We start from the raw sequence: 11,344 nt of genomic DNA on the forward strand, positions 1-11,344 counted from the left end.
GTCGATTTGTGTTCCCCGGTACCCATCGATCTCGAGTCTTTTCCTAGGTGGAGCCTCGTTAAACTGCCCTTTAGTCGAATTTCGATTCCTTTCTAACCAGCATCGCATCGCGATACGTTATCCGATGCTGCGTTATCGAAAACGCTGAATCAAGCGTGTCTCTATACGACAGCCGAAGAAATTTTTCCCAATCTTTCCCAAGTTTTCCCAATTTTTATTCCTTTCCTGACCATCTTCTCTTCCACTGCACGGTGAAATAGCGAGATCGTGACAACCCCCGTTTTTTCGTTTTACTCCGAACCCTACGACCAGTTTATCGAGCAACGATTGATCGGTAATCGCTTTTTCAACGCAAAAAACGATCGCGAAATTTGAAGAACACGACGAACGTGTAGCACACGATTCAAATTTTCATCTCGAAATTTTCGGATAATTTTACGCATACGAGTTATCGTCGACGAGTATTATTCGTTTCTCGCTAATCGTAATAATGAAAAATAGATTCTGCGATTCATCGATGACCAAAGGGAGGAATTATTTAGTCATATCAGAACTTACGTTGGATCGTAATACGTGCAAATTTTCGAAAATTATAATTCCCATCTATTTCGATTAATATCGAAGCTAAGAAGTACGAAGTACCTCGTATCGAGAATTTCTCATGCGACACGGAAAAAATATCTCAACGAAAACTAAATCGGGGGTGTCGTTCCACTCGTGCCGTTATGCGAAATTCAACTCGCTAACGAATTATTTCGCATAAATAACGTCCATTCGCTTAAAGGTTGATTTACCGCGAATCGTCGAGATCCAAATCAAAATTACACGTTATCGCGAATGCTATCCGAGCTGATTCGTAGCAGACGAACACGTAACCCCGTCGAACAAACGCGTAACCCCGTTTACATAATAAAAGAAGAAAAAAAAAAAGAGTCTGAAAGGAATGATTTGAATCGTATTATCGCTGTCGCGCGAATCTCTCGAGTCTGAGAACATGATCGAAGGTGCGCGTGCAATCGATCACGATTCGTTCGTACTCGAAAAGTAATACTCGTGTATAATGGCTTTCCTGTATGTTCTCACGTTTAACCATGAAATGCGATGAAAGGATAAATAAATAAATAAAAACTACTAATAATAGACGAGATACGATACGCATGTAAAAACGTGTAAAAAGTAACGATAGCAGCATACGTGTTGTCCAGTAAGCACTTTACGTAATTTATCTGATTTTTAACTAGCTTAGGGGTAACTTGTTAAGAGCTCCGTCGATTCGAACACTCTCGCGCGAAACGCGAGATCAACAGGAGCCACGGTGTTTCCTGTCTCGACGGTGGCTATACGTCAATCAAAAATTACCGAACACCACTTGTCACGGTCCAAGACGTCGGATACGAGACCTGTTCTCTCAAACGGAAGCTTCGAAAGCATCGAGTAACAGTTTCCATCGCGTTTAACCGATAATTTAACCCTTTGCACTCGAGAGTTCACTCTCAGTCATCGTTTAACCTCAAAATGATGACCTACTGTAGACACTGTAATGACTCCGTATTGAAACAATAACAGTGACTTGACACGAAATTGACTCCGTATCGCTACTAGAGCAGTGTTAAGTTGAGTTAAATTCACTCCTAATATCAATGATGATGTACGTCGGATAGACTCGGTATCGTTACAATGGCAGCGACTCGATGTCAAACTGACTCGGTATCGATACTGTAGCAGTGATTCGACGTCGCGTTGACTACGTATCAATTGAGGTGACTCGTGAAATTGACTCGGTATCTAGATCCGAGTATCTGGAAGTATACTTACGAGATCTATAGTCCTTTCAACGACTGCACGTAGCGAGTGCGTGATCAGACTAGGTGGACTTCGCAATACCCAATGACTGGATCCCTGAAGGAGTTCTGGAATTGTGGAATGAAGAGAGTTATGGAATTAGGCCCTAGTTGGGTCTGAAGAAAATAGACTAATAGCTACAGACCACTTGACTGATCACGCAGGTGTTAATGTAAACAGTGAAATCTCGTCTCTTTGGATGGACTATAGGTATCCCTCACTATACGTCAAATTGACGTCATGTCACCACTAACGATACCAAGTCAATTTGACCTAGAGTCACCACTGTCGTTACCACTAGTACTAGAAAAACAGCGGTCACCGCTAGAAAATTAACCCTTCGACTACGGCAGACTTTGAAACGCACCGGTCGTACCACACAGGTAGGAATTCGTTTACAATGTCCACCGAGAACGGTAAAATTTTGGATATAGATGCGCCCTCCGTGTCAGAAAAGCAAACTGTGTTGAGCGCTTATATGCGCCTTCCGTGTCGCAGAAGCAAAAGCACGGTAGCCAAGGGGTTAATAGAATTTCGAAAACCGATATTAATAAATTAAATGTGAGACAACGTAACGATATGCGAGGCACTGAAATGAAATAATTATCATCCACGTATTAATTATAGCACAATTTTTCATTTACTATTCGAAACGATATCGTCGCCTTCGTTGTAGAGAAAACGTCATCGAGTGCAAATGCTTAAATAATCCGAAAGCTTTTACTTACCACGGAGAAAATATTACAATAATATTAGCGATGCAAAAATAAATATTAATTTGAAATTAATCGGAAGAAATTTATCTTTGGCGATCTTTCGATACCGATTCGTAAATTCGATAGAATTTCGATCCACCCTTATTTCGTAGCCAGTTGCACAAAAGAACACGAGAAAGGTACGCGCGAACGGATAAAGAGGATACAAAATGGCGGAAGCTTCTCGAGCTTGCGGGAGCGGCGTCTTTGATCGCGACAAATAAAATAAACAGTTTTGTACGCGGAGAGTGTAGAACTGGATGATATACTCACGAATAGACGATGTTTTTAAACGTTCTTACGAAATACCTTGAAAATACGAGAATAAAGTTCACAGCCGATCGCGATGGCGATCCGAGTGATCCTGAATCTACTCCTCTCGCGGTATTTTGCTTTCTCGATTCTTTTCTCTTCTTTTCTACGATCCAATTCGTTCGAAGGCATATCGATAAACATATATCTGTACGGTGGTTATGCGTTCATTTTGTAAAAGCAATCATTAGGTAAGATTTGCCCAGGAATAATAATAATAATAAAAGGATATATATACATACACATATATATATAGTCGCGACAATTACGAATCTTTTCGAAGACGAAACACTCTGTTCGATATAATTTTTGATTGGAAATCTAGAGAAAGGGAAATAAAGGAAACGAAAGAGCGACGAATCGAAACGGTGTATAAACGAAAGGTGGAATAGAGGAGAGAAACACGACAGAGTTAGGTGGAAATGAATAGAACGGCGAGAGAGCGTTGGAGAGTCTGAAAGGTAGTTTTAGGAAGAAAATCAAAAGTCTCCTTCGAGAGCGACGGTCGTATACATATATATATATAAATATTGTTGTAAATAACAAACACGCGATGAGTATAAAGGAGGAAGGTTAGAGAAGTGGATGTAAATCGTGAGTGTGCTATTCAAAATGTCTGGTAAGTTAAGTGGGGAACGTTTACACGTTCGGAGATGTGCAGATGTCTCGCGTGCTTGCACAACGTGGTCGTTTTTAACCGAGGAACAGACGAGGAACAGAGGAGAAAGATACGAAAAAGATGGGGAAAAGGGGGCACGGAAAGGCTGGCAGAGTTATTCCCCGATTGCAAGTCCTGTGAAGTTGTCCAAAACAAAGTATTGCTTGTACGATCTTAGGTTTTCTGTACATATTGTATAATCCATGTATAAACACGATTCTTGCTAGTTGCGAAACCTGTCTCATTGTAGTTAAATTACGTTACGGATCATTATATCTATATCACTTCAACAATAAACAATTATTATGAGGATGAGTTGCATTCGCTCCTTTTATCATTTGTTTCGACGGGAAATTCGTGCAGAAATCGGGCGTGTCCACGCGTTCAGCTTGCACTCCAATGCGAATTCCAAATGTTCTTACCCGTAATGACTACCGATGATGACTTATGGTACTTATAATGATTCGCGTCGTGAGCCGAGAGGGGATTTTGAATGGATTGCAAATTTATAATTAAAAGAATGAAGTCTTCCATTGTCTATGTGTACATTCCTGATCCCTCAAAGTGATATCGTGCTTACCAAACGAATCCTGGATTACGTGAAATACGATAACGTAAACCGAGGTCGTCGATTTTATTCAACGCAATTTAGCCATTACGAAATATAAATATCAATAGCTTTCATTTTCTTCCTTCCTCCTCGATTATTGCAATATTTCTTTCATAGTGGAAAGGGATTTAAACTATATGAAAACCAATTAGGAAAACTTTTAAGGATGATCGTTCAACTAATTTGTCGATGTTGATTAACAGGCGGGAAATAAATTTGAAGAAATCTAAACAAATTCGCCACGATTAATAAACTAGTTTATCACGAACAGAAGCAATTTGAATATAAATAAGGAATTAGTATTTCAAGCTTTACTTTATTTCGATCGTAGAAGATCGTACGTCTCGTATAAGTATATACAATATTTAAATCGATCCTTTATTTAGAATTTTGCAAATTTAAAATTTAATCCCGCATAGATAAATGTTCGTCTCATCGTCAATTAAAGTTCCATAGCATTTTCATTCGCTGTACTATAGAATTATCTTAAACGCGCTCGCTACATTAACATCTTAATGTTGCAAACTACATTATCTTCCTAAAATCGCTTAGTTACTACATTACCATCCTAGGATCCATTACTTGTTACATTAGTATCGTATGAACAAATATATACTACATTACCATCCTAAAATAGATAACTTTCCACATTAATATCGTAGGATCATGAACTTGGTACATTACCATCCTAGGATACAAAACTTCCTACATAGCCGTCCTAAGATCGCAAACAAACTACATTATCATCCTCAGTTAGTTAACTTCCTACATTACCATCGTAGGAATGAAAACATCCTGCATTACCATCGTAAGACCGCAAACTTCCTACATTGTCATTCAAAGATCATAAACTTGCTACCTTACCATCCTAAAATCGGAAACTCGCTACATTACCATCATAAGATCGGTTACTTATAGCATTACAATTACATTAGTATCGTAAGAACAAATATATACTTCATTACCATCCTAAGATAGATAACTTTCCACATTAATATCGTAAGATCATGAACTTGGTACATTACCATCCTAAGATAGAAAACTTCCTACATTACCATACTAAGATCGCAAACAAACTACATTATCATCCTCAGATAGTTAACTTCCTATATTACCATCGTAAGAATGTAAACATCCTACATTACCATCGTAACAACGCGAACTTCCTACATTACCATCCTAAGATTGTAAACTTCCTACATTACCATTCAAAGATCATAAACTTGCTACCTTACCATACCAACATCGTGAACTTGCTACATTACCATCCTAAAATCGGAAACTCGCTACATTACCATCATAAGATCGGTTACTTATAGCATTACCACCCTAGGATCACTTACTCAGTACAGTATTCTACAATTACTTAATACATTGCAAAATCAGAGCTCGATAATAATACCCACTACAAACTAATATCATCTGTAAATTCTAATGCTTAACTTAATACATGATTCGTGACCTGACAGTTGCAAATATCTTACCGACACAACGTTGAATAACAATCGACTTCAATTGAACTTAAGAATCCAATTAATTAAAATAATCGGGCTTAACGAAGACAAAAATTTGTACTTTTGATTCTTCACACATGAAACATAATATATTTTTGTAACATTTATATTGCATTTTGAAATAACCAAGACCAAGAAAAGAATACAAAACCTTTATCAACCAATGCCTACCTCGAATAGAAACAGAACAGAAAAGATATTAGGATTAGATGTAAGCATGAGACTGCAGAATTACTTACAAATAACTGTTAAAAAAAAAAAAAAAAGATTCTTCAATGACTATATCAATAAAACGCCTATTTTAATAGCACTACACATAGCAAATTGAAAAAAGGGTTACTCAGAATGAGAATTCAGAATTGAAATCTCAAATACATCATTGTAACCCATTAAAAATATACTGAAATTATTAAAAGAGACCCAACACTACCACAAACTACGACTACTGCAAACAAAGGAATCGATACAAATAATACGGAAAAGAAAAGAGGAAAAGAAAGTGAAAAAAGGAAAAACCCGACATTTACACCCACAGTAATAACACAGCCTTAACCAAATATTGCCTTATCATTACCGAAACAAACCAAAAATAAAAAAGGATGTTCAAAAAAGGCCGGGTGATGACGGTCGACTATGATCGATAAAACTCATTTTCACATACAGTGAGTCAAAGAAGTAAAAGCAAATATAATTGCACAGGCATCAAAGATATCGGTATATTATACTTTGTTCAATGAGAACTGATAGGAAATTATGATCTATTAGAAAAGAAGTTAGACTCACATTATAAGGGACTCGAAAAGAGTCCTCCTTTATTATTGGTCTTCGGACATCGACGTTTGGCATTCACTCAGCTGCTGCCATAGTTATATACTATGCCATCAAAGCACGTTGTAGATTTCTTCTTATTCCGCTCGATTTGAGTGACGTCCACCTTCGACTGCAATACCTCTAGCTGATAACAGATAACAATTAGTAATTCCTGAAATAGTGCGTCCCTCGACAATGTTCGTGTCACGGACCCAAGTCAGCAAACATTAACGAGGGAGCATAGTACCAAAAATTTTGCACTATATCGGGAACTATTAAAATACCCGAAAATAATATTTCATATTTCGGATGAAACATTAATCCACCTCCTCCGTTCATGAAGAGGACTAAACTTCCACAGTCCCAGTGGAAGAATTTTGGGCATTATGTATTCGCAACACTACTCGGAAAAACGCGATCATATGTATTTTAACGCAACGCTAACTACAAATGCGAAAAATAATTCTGTGCAATTTAATGTTAAACAAATAAATAATAATTCATATAAAAATATACTAAAAATAAACGCGTTCTTATAATTCGCAACACTAAACTGAACGCGATCGTTATTTTATTGCAACTCTAATTCAAACCGAAATTAGCACGTGTTCGTAACTCTAATTACAATCGCGAAATCTGGTCTACTTCGAAATACTAATTCAAACCGTAATTAATTACTCGCAACACTAATTACAAAAATCGCGATTTGCCCAAGACAGGATGATGGACCGATATACATCGGCCAGTAAACAAACTACTACTACTACTACTACTACTACTACTACTACTACTACTACTACTACTACTAGATAAGAGCATAGTGACTAAGTAGTAACAGGAATGACTTCCCTTCCAAGGAATAGGAAGCCATTCCTAGGTACCCTTCTTGCGACAGTTTGTCGGGTACCTAATAGCCTCTTCTTCTTTCTTCGGGCGCCATGCCCGCTGAAACTTATATCTAGGCTCGAGATTCTCTAAAAGGAAAAAAAAAAAAAAAAAAACGAACCGCGAAGCTAATCGAGACTCGCATGGACCAGCAACGATCGGAGTGATCGTTGTTCGTGCACACGTGCAGAAACTCGAGCACACACGTTCGTTTCGGACACCACCAACACGACCACGACCGCGAAAATTTGAAAAAATCGATAGGCAAAGCTAGTGACGAATGGCAACACCCAAACGTGCCAGCTTCACCGTCGACTATTCAAATTATATTTCCTGAAACAGGTTGTGCACGCGAAAACGCGCCTACCCGATCAAAGACTGTGCCAACCTGCCCGGCCCTACCTACTTAAAATTAGCAGACACACCAGAATATACTACCTACCTAACTCCCCCTATATTTACAAAATGGCAAAAATCAAGCATTCCAACACACCACACTCCACGGTTCTCACACATACCACCCGGGCGCAAAGATCCTACACTACAGTAAGCGTCCCGGGACGCCCCCGACACCCGAGTTTGGCGTACTACATACACACTCTAACTTTACGTACCATATCCTGAAATCGGCTGACAACGGCTAGTGACCTTTGCGTAAAGCGCCACATTAATCTTTCGCGTTTATGCTATAATAATCTGCTGTAGTTGATAGCAGATTATTATGTTCTTTTATTGCATTTAATATATATAAATTTTCCGAATGTTTTAAGGTAAAGTGAACGAAATAAATGTACAAACGACGCAATTCCACATCCTAACCACAGACAAACAATGTGGGAAATACGTCGTGCACGATACACTAACGCGTCGTCAGCCGCTAAGAAATTGTTATAAGCTTATCAACTACGGTCATCATGCCCATCGCCATTCACCCACTCAAGTAGCACCTGGGCACGTGAATGAGTTCCTGGCAATGAACACGGAAGGGGTTAAACCTGAAAATCCTGAGCTAGAAAACTGATTAGCGTATACATATTTTATTTAACGGACTAACGTTCTTTCCTATTGTATTTTCTCATTCCATTTGCAATGACGTTACTTTACAAATTTAACATATTATTAAAATTTCAGTATTGAAAGAAAATATTCCTATCAATAAGAAAACTATTTATCAAAAAGAACAAAAAAAATGGAAGACTAGGACTCGACGTGATGAAATAATTGACTTTAATTTATATAACGATGGAAATATAATAAAACCTCAGATGATTCTTTCACCAAAGTACATCATATTCGAAAGCACAAAAGTATAAAAGTTATTACTTTGGTTCCAAAATCTATCTGTCGCGAAATGTTTTCTTACACTTAATGTCCAATGCATTTTAGCATCAACGGAATATAACAGTGACACTGCTATATTTTTAATTCGACTCAGATGTATCGCATACGAGTCAAAGAATTAAATATCTCAATACTATCAAAAGACAGAGAATGGCATTGGCACTGGTTTATTAAAGGAACAATGAATAGCAATACATAATCATTGTTCCAATATATTCATTATAATTTTCATAATAACGAAGTCGATGGGCATTCGACTTCTCCACTACAAAATAATCAAATATTCGTGTCTATTATTTACAGATAACCATACTAAATATACTTTGATTTTAAAACTGGCTATTATAAGAAGGAACTAATAATCAATATTATATTATTTATGCCACTATTATTATATGTGCCAATGTACCCATACTAATTATTCATATTTCTCTTATTACTGTTCAAAAACGCGAAGTGCAAGAAAACCTATCCTAAGCTGATAAATAAAAATACAAAAGAAATTTTCTCACTACTCTCGAGTACAATAAATACTCGAGGTCACTATGCTCACAAGAAATTCTACGTAATACAACCAGTCATCCGTGTCGATTCGGACCTTTCGTCCTACGACATGATTGAATGACCAGAGGAACCAAAATGCATGCGACTCACCGATGATGCGAAGAACGATGCTGTACTGGCCCAGAGGATGTCATCGTGAAGACCGTCGTTGTAGAAAACCTATAACAACGTACTGAATATAATAACTCTCCAGGAGGCATTTCTAATTATTTAATGACAGTAAAATAGAAAAATAAAAATGATTTTAATAACAATGATGATTAAAAATTTACCAAACACCATTGTTATTAAAAAATGATATATAAAGTTCATATTATAGGTTAAGATTAATTAAGTTACAATATGCAAACGTACTTACATTTTTGGCTTTTGTTGCACCGCTGGGTCCTTTCCAGGGTAGCACTGACTCTAATCCCGGCAACGAATATCACCGAGAAAGAAAAACATGTATGCATAAAAGAAGAAAAATACTAGATTATTAACGCGACCGTTTCAATTTCAATCGGCGAACAAACACTGACTCAAGATTCGCGTGTGAATAATGTGATTATTTTTAGTTAGAGGTACTGGGCTCTTGAAAAAAATCTAGGTACGTAAAACAACACTGATTCTAATCGTGATGACATCGCGCACTGCCCCGAAGATTCCTGAAACAAGAACAATAGTAGCAAGTTAGATATGGAGTCGAGTTCTTCTCGGCGTCGAACATATGTTAAGGAAATACTGTTTTACTTATGATATTGTAACTAACCATTATTCCTTTTATTGATGATACAAGTCAGAAATAGAACATGTATACGAAACATATATGAATAAGAGTAAAGTATTATCGGTACTGCAAAAAACTTTTTGAATTTGTAAAACAATTAAACACGTCGTTAATATAATACGACTAAATTTGAAATATGTCTACGCGATCTGACTGCGCAATCGGTCTGCGCACACGGTCTGCGCACACAGACTGCGCAGTCGGTATGCGCACACGACCTGCGCACACGGCTGCGAAATTACGCTACGCAATAACCGTTTTTCAATTTGCGTTTGATAATTGAATGATTATCAAACGCAACTGAAATTACGATTCATGCGTAAGAATAATGAAAATAATTATTTAACGATTAACCTTTGCCAAATTATGACGACGTTGATAAAACATTCGTAGCCAAAATACAGTAAAATGTGAAATATTTCGACCTCTTATTCAAATATAACAATATCTATTGAATCAACGTTTAATTCAATACTAAGATATTATTACGCAGTATAAAATAATGCATCAAACAAATTATCGCAATTCAATAAATAGAAATACTTATGAATATGTATTACGTTAGTCTTAGGTGTAGTAAGTTCAACATTACCGTGTCATCTTTACGAAAGCTCGGCATATTTGAAGACGAATTATCATGGCGTCCAACTTGCGTTCTTCAATACGTTCGTTGGCGTCCTATACGTTCTACGTCGTCTTTGCAATGAACCAAGAAATTGCACAAACGAAAATTATAAATTTAACACAAATATGTTAAACTATCGCAAATTATATTAAAATAGGAGAATAATCGTACTCGAATTTCAATTAGAATCTAATATTTCTTTAGTACGGGCTATTAGTAAAGCCAACGGACAAATTGAAAAATGGAATCCCGAAAAAATTTGTAAAACTATTTGCAAAATGATATTCCATATACGAAAATTAAACAAATAAAGTTAACATTCGTATATAAATGATAAAAGAATAGAAATGAAAATTCTCCGCAAAAATAAATAAAAAGGATATCTGAATTCTGTCTCACGTCCAGTTGCCGCGACTTTCATCCGTAGACTGACCCCACCCCATCATGGCGTCGCCTAGCCGCCACCGGATTGGTCGAGAGTATACCTCTTCCACCTTTTCCAAAGCCCGCGACAGCACGAAGATTTGAACTTCGTAGAAGCTGTTACAGCTGGCGAATCACGTGACTATGAGGTAATACCGTGAAAACCAGTATAACATGCTACAAAATTTATATTTTACGATTTAATCGTGACAAACAAAATAGTTTAACGAGTGCAA

This window comes from Eufriesea mexicana, unplaced genomic scaffold (assembly GCF_001483705.2).
Source record: "Eufriesea mexicana isolate 0111107269 unplaced genomic scaffold, ASM148370v2 scaffold6047, whole genome shotgun sequence".
Lineage (NCBI taxonomy): Eukaryota > Metazoa > Arthropoda > Insecta > Hymenoptera > Apidae > Eufriesea > Eufriesea mexicana.